Genomic DNA, 11761 nt, shown 5'->3' with positions numbered 1-11761 from the left:
CTTACCCCAACCTTGATATCAGTCCCATTCTACAACAGTGACACCATGCAGTATTTGTCCTTTTGTGACTGTGATACTTCACTCAGCATAATGTCTTCCAGGGTTACCCATTTTGAATAATATTGCATGAGTTCCTTGTTTTTCAATGCAGCATAATATTCCATTGTTTGAATATACCACAGCTTCTCTAACCTAGAGGATTGTAAGATTACTAGATCAACCAGTATTTCTACTTACAATTCTCTTAAGGCAGCACCAATATGCTTTCAATAGTGGTTGTATCATATCCTTCCACAATCTCAGTAGCATTTGCTATTTACTATTTTACTGAAGTTGTTAGTTATTAGCATGAGATGATAGCTCATTTTTAAATTTTCAATTCAACTAGGTAATGATCTTAAACTTTTCATGTGTGTGTTGGTCATCTGAACATCTTCTTTAATGAAGCATTTTTTTATGTCCTTTATTTTACAATATAATTTTTAACTTTTTCTGGTGGAGTTGTTGATGTTTTCTATAGATTTTAAAGAGAAAGCCCAAGGGAGCTCTGGTGGCCTACTGGCAAGAATCTGGTCTGCAATCCCAAAGGCACATAGTTTGAATCCACCAATGCTCCTCTGGAGAAGGAGGGGCAATCTCCTCCTGTACCAGTTGGATCTGATTCGATGGTACACACACACACACACACACACAATTGTTGTTGTTGTTATGTGCCATTGAATCATTTGCGACTCATAGCGACCCTATGTACAAGAGCCCTAAACGCTGTGCTATCCTGTGCCAACCTCACTGTCTCAAACACATTCATTCCCACCACTCCACTCACAGAATCAATCCATCTCATTGAGTGTCTTCCTCTCCTACGCTGTCCCTCCACTCTCCCAAACATGATGTCCCTCTCCAAGGACCAGTCCCTCCTTGCAACATGCCCAAAGTATGGCAGACAAAGCTTCAGAACTCTTGACTCCAGGGAACATTCTGGCTTCACCCTCTCCAGGACAAACCTGTTTGTTCTCCTAGCAGTCCATGGTATATTCAACACTCTTCTCCAGCACCACAGTTCAAAGGCATCAATTCTCTTTCTATCTCCCTATTCACTGTCCAACTCTCCAATGCGTAGCACGTAATTGCAAAGACTATAGCCTGGATCAGGCGCACCTTAGTCTTCAACCTGATGTCGTTGCACTTTAGTACTCTTGAGAGGTCCCTCACAGCCGGCTTTCCCAATGCAATTAGTTTCCTGAAAGCCCATATATGACATCGCCACATATTTTTTTTCCAGTCTGTAGATTCTCCTTTTTAATCTTTTAGAGCATTATTTTGATGAACATAAAGATTTAATTTTCAGAGCGCCAATTGACTGGTACTAATCTGTGCTGATTAATTTCTCAGTTATATTTGATTAGAGTTTCTAATTTTATCCCAATTTTTTAACTGTATATATTCAACTATATTTTATATTGTCAACTATATTTCTTTTTTAAAAAATAATTTTAATGAGCATTTACAGAGATTTTGGATTTCCATTCATTCATTGCTGCACTTCTCTCCCAGCCCAGCACCCCCCCCACCCCAGTTCGCTCCTCTCTTTCAAAAAGTAAAAGAAACACTCCTTCCCTGGTACACAATCCCCCTGCACCCCTCCCACCACCCCAAGTACATTCCACTATGCAACCTTAATTGTGGACTCTTGTGATAACCATAATATCCTATCATATATTGCTTTTAAATTATTCACTCCCATTTTACCCCAATTTTTAATGAGATGATCTTTGTAGTTTTAGGTTTTATGCTTAGATTCTTGATCCATCTTTAGTGTTGATATATCCTGTGAGGCATGGATCTTGTTTCAGTTTTCTACAAATAAATGTTTTATTTTGCTAGCACCACTTGTTAAAGAGGCTGTCTTTACCCTCACTTAATGGATTTCATCTTTTTGTCAAAGAGCACCTGCCCATAGTTATATGGATATACTTCTGAGTTTTTAATCATATCCCATTAGTCTACATGTACCCCATGAATGTGGTTACAGTGACCATGTGATAGGTCAGGAAGTATAAGGCCTCCTACTTTGTTTTTCTTCTTCTGTTTCTCTTCTTTCTGTTACTATGAGCCACTGAGTTGGCTCCAACTCAAAGTGACCCTATGACCAATGGTTCTGAACTTTCACTTATCCTCACCTCCATGACACATTTGAACCTATTGTTACAGTCACTGTCAACCCATCTTGCTGAGGAACTTCCTTTCTTACTCTGACTCTTGACCTTTCTAAGCATGATGTCCCTCTCCAAGGGATGGCCCTTCCTAACAACATGCCCAAAGTATATGTGAGATGAAGTTTTACCATCCTTGCTTGCAAGGCTCACTCTGGTTTCACCCTCTCCAGGACAGACCTGTTTGGCGGCCCATGGATAGTGTTTTGCTTACCTGATGTCTTTTTCCTTTCCTTGTAAAGTTGGTGATTACTTTTTCTATCTCTTTAAAGAATGGTGATGGAACCTGAACTGAGATTGTATAATATATGTAGATCATTTTTGGTGGTGGTGACATTTTCACAATATGAATATGGTTTATTCTTCCGTTTTTATAGATCTCTGGGTTTCTTGTAGGAACGTCTTGAAGTTTTCTTTGTATAGATTGCTTGTCTCTCTGGTTAGAATTATTCTTAAATATTTCATCATTCAAGGCGTTGCTTTCCTTATTTCCTTTTTAGAGTCCCCTTTATTACTGTAGAAGAATCCCACTATTTTTGTACATTGACCTTGTACCATGCTACTTTGCTAAATTGATAAATTAGATACAGTGATTTTCTTGCTGAGTCTTCGGGATTTTCTATATATGAAAAATATATAGCTGCAAATAGAGAAACTTTCACTTCTGTTCCAATTTGGATGCCAATTATTTCTGGGTTTGGTTTTTTTCTCCTTAATGCTCTCAATAGGACTTCCAGTATACTATTGTGTACACGTCATGGTAATATTTCTTTCCTTTTTCTTCTCAAGATGCCCCTTGAAATCTTCTATTCAGCTCTTTTATGTTATTGGCTCCCCGCCCCCCATTTAGTTAATCAGCCATTCAAGAACAAGTGTCATAGTCTCTTGGGATCCATTTTGATCTACATTTCTTATCTTTCTTTGCGGGGGGTGGGGGGGATACCAAATGCCTTCATCTGAAGGAATGGTACAAATGAAAGAACCTAAGTGGTATTTTGGTACAATTTATAGAAAAGGTAAAATAAACAAGACATGTAGGTGGCCTGTTAGTGACCACAGAGTCACCCCTGTGGCTGTGGGGAAGCCGGGCTAAAGCTTCGCTTAGCTCTCGCCATCACTGTCTCCCAGCGTGTGTTTGTCAAAAAGGTACCTACTCAGCTGGGCCTGAGTGTGGGTGGGGTGCCTAATCTTGCGCAAGTTGGTTACGTAGTCACCAGTTGTTTGATGGATTTCACCTTCGCATCCAGGTAATGAGTCTCAATGAAGTCACACAAATGAGGGTCGTTCTTGTCAGTGGCCAGTTTGTGCAGTTCCTGTAGGGACAGGTTCCCACTTTTCTCCAAGTGTAGCACACACTCCATTGCGTTCAGCCCGCTGTCCCAGTCATCCCGGTCTGGTTTCTTGATGTCCTGAAGGAAGATGTGGCCGCCTTGCTGGTTCTACAGTTTCATCAGTTTCTCTGCATGTCCCCTCCCCTTGTGGAGAAAATATTTGGCAAAATTCTTCAAAGCCACATCATCACTGTGGAAGTAGTAAGACATGGACAGGTTGACATAGGAGGCGTAGATGTCTAGGTTGATCTGGCAGTTGATTGAGGCCTCTGAGTCCTGGTTGTAGTTCTGACACCTGTGAAGGGGACACAGTTATGGCAGCGTTGACTGTGCTGCACTGGAGCCGAGGTGAGGCCCTTAGGGCATCCGGGGGTGCTGATGTGAGGAGGTGGTGGAGGACTGGCTGGAAATGACTAGCGGTGAGACGCTGGCGAGCACCTGGTTGCGTTCAAGCACTGTTGAAGCAGAAGACCATGGTGACTCTGCAAAACCATCTCTTATCTTTAAGGTGACCTTTTGCTTTCTTCATATATGATGTTATCCCATAACTTACCTGACCTCTGGTCTTTAGTAGTCAGGTATAAAATCTATTCTTGAAATAGTCTCTAAACTCATGTGGGGTTTACTCTAGGTTGTGCTTTGGCTTTCAAGGGATTTGCTTTAATTTTCTTCAATTTCAGCTTGAATGTGCCTATGGACAATGGATAGTCTGCTGTGTAATCCCTCTGTGGCGTTTTGTAACTCCTGCTTTTGAGCTTCTCCATCTTCTCTTTCCATGAATATTTTTATTTGATTCTTGGCTGTTCCATTCAGTGAGGCCCATATACACAGTCACTATTTTGTTGAGAAAGGATATTTACAGTGAATAAATTGTTGGTATTGCAAAATTCTCCCATCAAATTTCTTGCATAGTTTCTATTATCAAGACCATATTTTCCAGTTGCTAATCATTAACTTGCTATGAACCCTTGAGTTTAAACCGATCCTCTAGTGGGTCAGCAGCAGCAGCAGCAGTAAATTCCACAGCAGCAATTGCCCATCTTTCTCCTGTGAAGCAGTTGATGGATTTGAACTGTGTACCTTTAGTTTGGCAGTGCAACTCCTTATCACTAAGCCACCAGAGCTCCTGTTCCCAAGAAAGGTGATCTAATGGAAATTGGAAATTATAAAATAATATCAATCATATGCAAACAAATTATTGCTGAAGCTCATCCCAAAGTGGGTAAGACAGTTCGTTGACAGGGGACTGCCACATTCAATCTAAAGAGGCAGTGGCATCAGGGATTTCACTGCTAATGTCAGGTGGATCCTGGCTGAAAGCAGAGAATATGGGAAGAATTTCAACCTGTGTTTTGTTTTTTTGTTTGGTTTTTTTTCTCATTTTTTTTTCAACCTGTGTTTTATTGACCATGCAAAAGCATTTGACTGTGGATCACAACAAACTATGACTAACATTGATAAGAATGGGAACTCTAGGACACTTATCTATGCTTATATGGAATCTTTACCTAGACCAAGTGGCTGTTGTCTGAACAGAGCAAGGGAATATTATTGAAATCAAGAAAGATGTGCATCCGCGGTGTATGCTTTCTCTATACCTGTGTGCAGAGCAAATAATTGGAGAAGCAGGACATTATGAAGAAGAATATGGCATCAGGATCAGAAGAAGACTCATCAACAACCTGTATTGCGCTGATGACTCAAACTTACTTGCTGGAATGGAGATGACATTTGAGATGCTTGCAACAAAAGATCAAGGACAAAACAACAATGAGATAATCATCTCACCCCAGTCAGAATAGCAAAATTTAACAGAACAGCAAGCAACAAATGCTGCCAAGGTTGTGGAGAAACTGGAACCCTTATTCACTGTTGGTGAGAGTGTAAAATGGTGCAACCACTGTGGAAGGCAGTGTGGCGCTTTCTCAAAAAGTTGCAAATAGAGATACCATTTGACCCAGCAATTCCACTACTGGGAATATACCCTAAAGAGACCATAATGGCTATCCAAGCAGATACATGCACACCCATGTTTATCATGGCTTTGTTCACAATAGCAAGGAGTTGGAAACAACCCAAGTGCCCATAAACAAACGAATGGATAGAGAAGTTGTGGTATATTCACACGATGGGATACTATGCTGCATTGAAAAACAAGGAAATCATGCAATATTATTCAAAATGGGTGACCTTGGAGGACATTTTGCTGAGTGAAATATCTCAGTCACAAAAGGACAAATATTGCATGGTGTCACTGTTGTAGAATGATTCTGACATCAGGGTTGGTAAGACTGAGAAAAGCTGGACAAATTATGTATACTGCATTGAAACAGATGAGGGAGAGAACAATTTAAAAGCAATATATCTTAGGGTATTACGGTTATCACAAGAGTCCAGAATTAAGGTTGCATAGTGGAGTGTACTTGGAGCAGGGGGGTGGGGGGTGCGAGGGGATTTTATGCCAATGAAAGAATTTTTCTTTTACTTTTTAAGGAGAGGAGTGAACTTGGGGGGAGGGCTGGGCAGGGAGAAAAGTGCAACAATGAATGAATGGAAATCCAAAATATCTGTAAATGTTATTAAAATTAATAAAATAAAAGACAAAAAATCAAGGACTACAGCCCTTCAATATAGACTGAATCTCCACACATCAAGAAAACAAAAATTATTACCACTGAGTCTATAGGCAATATCATGATAGATGGAGAAAAGATTGAAATTATCAGTGATTTCATTTCACAATCAACAACATTGATATCAGCAGTCAAGAGATAAGATGTTTTGTTGTTGTTATGATGTGCTATTGAGTTTCCTGTGACTCATAGATATATAACATTAGGAAAATCTACTGTCAGGGACCTCTTTAAAGTCCTGAAGATGTCAATATAATTATTAAAGGCTCATTATTCAAACCATGGTTTTTCTAATTACTTTCTGTGCATCTGAGAGTTGGACAATGGATGACAATAAGGATGACGTAAGAAGAATCAATGCCCATGAGTTGTGTTGGAGAAGAGTGCTGAATATCTCATGGACTGCAAAAAAAAAACCCCAAATAAGTCTTTTTTTTAAAATTATTTTATCATTTTTTGTGTGCGTACCATCAAACCATATCTGACTGGTACAGGAGGAGGTTGCCCCTCCTTCTCCAGCAGAGCATCTGGTGGATTCAAACCATGAACCTCTGGGATTACAGTGCAGCTTCTTGCAAAACCAGATAAGTCTTGAAGAAGATGCAAACAGAGTGCTCCTTGGAGGCAAGGTTGGCAAAGCTTCTTCTTACACACTTTGGGCATGTTGTTAGGAGGGCTTATTCCTTGGAAAGGGACATCATGCTTGGAAAGCTGGAGAGTCAGCAAAGAGAAGGAAGACTCTTGGTGAGATAGATTTATACAGTGACTGTGGCAATGGGTTCAAGTATGTCAGGGGAGATAAAGATGGTGCAGAATAGAAAAAAGCTCAGATTTGTTGTTCAAAGGGTCGTTATGAGACGTACTCGATGGCACCTACCAACAATCTTTCTTTGTTTCTAACTTTTCATTCCAATCGCCAGTAATTATGAGTACATTTTGATTGCATGTTTGGTCAATTTTATTCTGCAGAAATTGGTAAGAATATTTCATTTCTTTAGCATTTGTTTTTGGTGTGTAAATTTGAATATTAGTAACTGATCTTCCTTGAATGTGTATTGAGGCTGAACTTCAGGATGAATCTTGAAATGTTCTTTTTAAGATGAATAGAATGCCATTCCTCTTCAATCTGTCATCTTCAACATAGTATACCATGTGATTATCTTATTCAGATGGCCAGTCCTAATGGGAAGTGAAACCAGCATGCTTCTTGGAAGCAAGGATGGTGAAAGTCATCTCTCATCCTTTGAGCATGTTGACAGGAGGGGCCAATCCTTGGAGAAGACAGCATGGGTGGAAGGGTAGAAAGTTAGTTCCAGAGAGGATGATCCTAGACAAGATGGATTGAAACAGTGCCTGGGGCAATGATATAATGTGTGTTAGAGATGGTGAGGTTGGCTGAGGATAAGACAAAGTTCAGAGTTATTCATAGGGTTACCGTGAGTAGTAGTCGACTCAATGGCACATGACAACAACAACCAGTTTTCTTATAATTACATTCTAAATTTTGATTTTTAATGGATATTTGTGGTTGGTTGGTCTCATTTTCAGTAGTGTCATATCAACAAATGAAGGTCTTATAAGCTTTGCCCATGCACATCATGAAGGTAGACTCTACTTTGAGGAAATAGCCCTTTCTCCGTTGTATTTCAAGTACCTTTCAACCTGAGGGTCTTCTCTATTGCCACTGTCCTTCTCCCTTGCCTGGCATACTAGAAGCTCCAATGAAACCTGTCTGCTAGTATAGTGGCCCTGTTAGTATTTAAATCCTGGTAGTATAGCTTCCAGTTCACAGAAACACACAAGCTAGCACAGCGTGACAAACGGACAGACCAGTGATGAGGCTACCAACTGGGCTTCAAGTTAAGAATCATGCCAGCCTTTCTGTCCTGCACATTTTCATCTCAGTTTCTGTGAGAGGTCTTAGGGACCCAGTGGTTAAGTTTCGACTGTTCAAATACATCAGCTGTGGGAGGAAGGACCTCTAGGTAAAGCTCTGCTCCAGGAAACCTACGGGGCCATTCTATTCTGTCCTGGACAGTTGCTCTGAGTCAGAATTGATGACCCCTTATAAGAACAAGACCCTAGGAGGTGTCTCTGGGTTGGGCAAATACTAAAATGCTCATTCACTAACTGGAAAGTTGATCATCTGATCCCATCCAGGGAATAAGGATTACAGAAGAAGAACTGATGTCTTTGAGTTGTGGTGCTGGAGGAGAGCACTGAACATCCCACGCACTGCCAAAAGAACAAACATGTATGTCTTGGAAAAAGTGCAGACAGAGTGCTTCTTGGAGGCGAAGATGGCAAAGCATTGTCTTTCATACTTTGGACATGAAACTAGGTGAAGCTATTCTTAGAAAGGGACATCATGCTTGAAAAGATGGAGTGTGAGTGAAGGCAAGGAAGACCCCCAATGAGATGGATTGACACAGTGACTTCAGCAATAGGTTCTAGTATGTTAGAGATGATGAGATTGGCAAAGGACAGGGTAGGGTTCAGATCAGCTGTTCATAGGGTCATTATGAGTTTTCGATGGCACTGAACAACAACAACAAAGATGCCTCAGAAAAAGACCTGACAATTTGCTGCTAAAGATCAGCCATTGAAAACCCAATGGGGAGACCTCCAATGGAGCACACTGATAAACGTGGGGTCACCATGGAATGACTCCTCAAAAACTGGTTTTGTAAGAAAACACTCAGTTCTGACTCATGACCACCACATGTGTAGAGTAGAATGGTTCTATTAGATTTTCATGGTGGGATTCTTCAGAAAAGACCACCCCAGCATTCTTCTGAGGTGCTTCTGCATGGGTTTGAAGTGTCAAACTTTCTGTTAGTAGATTTGCAAACAATTGCATCCCATAGGTACTCCTCTTTTGTTTTCAGGGCGCTTAGGAACATTGCAACAGCTCTCTTGGGGCATTAGTGTTCAACTGTTAAACAAAAGGTCAATAGTTAGATCCTGCTCTAGGAACTTAAGATGACAACCTAGAAACCCTCTGAGGCAGTTCTACTCAATTTTGTGAGATCACAATGGATTTGAATGGACTTGACAGCTATGGGTTTATTATTTTATTATTGTTTTGGTTTGGAGGAACATCGCCGGCTTCACATGGTTCCAATGCCATTGGCTTATCACAAAGAAGAGAATCTGATGGCCAGTTTATCTTCATTCTCTCCTGAGCACAGCTCTCATACCAGGTCACATCTGAGGCCACTGACCAGGCCAAGTGGGGCTGATTGTCTATGCTCATTCAACTTTACTCACTAGGGATCTGACAGAGATAATAGACATCCAAAGTGCTTCTTGGAGGCAAAGATCATGAAGCCACTTCTCACATATTTGGGCCATGTTTCTAGGAGGGGTTATTCCTTAGAGAGAGACATCATATGCTTGGCAAGGTGGAGGGACAGTGAAAGAGAGGAAGACTTTCAACCAGGTGGATTGACACATTGACTGCAGCAACGGGCTCGAGTGTGTCAGATTGTGAGGATGGTACAGGACAGGACAGGGCTCAGATCTGCTGTTCGTAGAGTTGCTATGGGTCTTACCTGATGACACAAGAGCAACAACAATCTTGCAACTCTCATGAACCGATTCTGTGCTGTGGGCTGAGGGTTTGAGATAATTTGGCTCCACTTTTGTCCTTGTAAAGGACAATTGTAGTATGATATAGAGGCTTCTATGCTATAACGTGCGTGAGTAGGATCCAACCCATGCCTGACCCTCTAGTGGGTTTTCAGAGGTTGTAAATCACACAGGAGATTACCTACCCTTTTGCCATGGAGCAATTGGTGGATTAAAACTGTCTACTTTTTGGTTGGCCATGTAGCTCCTTGGCACTAGGCTACCAGAGCTCTGAGGCTTTCATGTTGTTGTTAGGTGTCATCCAGTTGAGTACAATTCACAGTGACCCTATGAACAAAAGATCTGAACCCTATACTGTCTTATGCCATCCTCATGCTTCCTGACTGACACACAAGAGCCAACTGCAGCAGTCGCTGTGTCTTGAGTCACCGTGGTTGAGGGTCTTCCTCTCCTTTGCCAGCCCTCCACCCTTTCCAGCATCGTGTCCCTCTCCAAGGAATAGCCCTCCTAGCAACACACACAGAGGATATATACACATGTACAGAGGAGCCCATGGGATCACCAGAAAAGCCCTGTTGTCCTTGCCCTGAGTCTCATCCTGACCCTGTCCTGACCTGTATGTTAGGGTGAACTCTTCTCTAAAGTGTAGGCTACCTAGGTTGTTTCTGGGAAATACCACAACTCCTCCTCACCTCTCTTGTTCTGTTGGTTTTAAAATTCTCAGCTGTTGGTGGCTATTGCAGGAGGATGAGAAGCTGAGGACCAGGGGCCCTGAAACAAGGATGGGGCTGGACAGTAGAGAAGAGAAGCTCAGGGAGAGAGTGGAGGGGGGCACGGTGCTGTCTGGTTTTGCTGTCTGATTTTGCAACCAGAAGTCCTCTCAATGTGTTTCCCCTCCCCTAGAGGCCTCGAGGGTATGTATCACTAACAGGCTCCTAAATGTTCCCATTGCCAGTTCCGCTTGTGGAAGAGGAGGGGCAGTGCTTTCAGGGAGATGAGAGGCAGCAGAAAGTAGGTTTAATGTTATAAAAAAAATTTCCATGGAAAATGACTTTGAAAATAGCATGAAATCCGCTTAACTCTAGCAGCTCCTCCCTGCCAGGCAGAGAGAGCTGGGGGGATGGAGATAGGAGGGCTGCCAGGAGGAGCCCAGAAAACTGCCTGTGTACCACCCTCTGCCTGACAAGACCACTGGGAGGGAGGAGGGCTGCAGGGGTCCTTGCCACCACCTCACCTGGTCCAGACTGCAGCCTGGGAGTGGGGGCTGAGAGGCGGGAGCAGAGAGCAGGGAGGATGGAGAGCACAGGCTGTGTGGAGTGATTACTGGGAGGCTGGTGAAGAGCGTCCAGGTCTGGTTGCTGTGGCTCCTTTCCTGGCTCCTATCTCACCTGTCCCACCTGGATGGGAAAGGGTGCTCCTTCAGCTTTGTCACCGGTCAATCAAGCTCAGTTTCTGGGGCCCTTGAGTTTGGACCAGAATTGTCTGTTGTTGTAATTTAGGTTGGAATCGGTCACAGTGAGGTGTCCACTAGTCTACAGTGCAGTATCCAGGACCAGTCCTGATGGCTCTGGAGTCTGCTGCTTAAAGCCCTCACTTTTCATGGCACAGGAGCGAGGTGGGAGTTTTGGGGCTGGTTGACACATCATTCATTCATTCATTCACTCAGTTAGTCTACATCTGTTGGCACCGACGAGTGAGAGAACAGGGTGCAGATCTTTTGTTTATAGGGTGGCTGTGAGTCAGACTCACCTAGACAGCACACAGCAACAACAACAGCAATAGGAGTGAGAGAGAGGAAAATCACCAACTTGGTAAGCTCTCCTCTGACCGTGGGATAATTTATAAACATGGATTACATGACTGGTTCTCCATCCCAGGTCTAAAGTTTCTGTCCAAGGCAATCCTCATTGAGAATTTTTGATGATAATCTTTATTATCTGTCCATGTACCACATCTTTTAAGGAACTATCTGGGAGAGATCAAATTGACAACA

At 42.3% G+C, this 11761-nt stretch overlaps 1 pseudogene; it reads right to left on the bottom strand.

Moving 5' to 3' along the window:
• Positions 1–3314: 3314 nt before the first annotated feature.
• LOC102875498 lies at positions 3315–9964 on the bottom strand (annotated as a pseudogene).
• Positions 9965–11761: the final 1797 nt, after the last annotated feature.

The sequence above is a fragment of the Elephantulus edwardii genome, unplaced genomic scaffold (assembly GCF_000299155.1).
Source record: "Elephantulus edwardii isolate Elephantulus edwardi_28Jun2011 unplaced genomic scaffold, EleEdw1.0 scaffold00037, whole genome shotgun sequence".
Lineage (NCBI taxonomy): Eukaryota > Metazoa > Chordata > Mammalia > Macroscelidea > Macroscelididae > Elephantulus > Elephantulus edwardii.
Note: the sequence above shows the minus strand (reverse complement) of the source record. Positions and strands in the feature narration are given on the sequence as shown.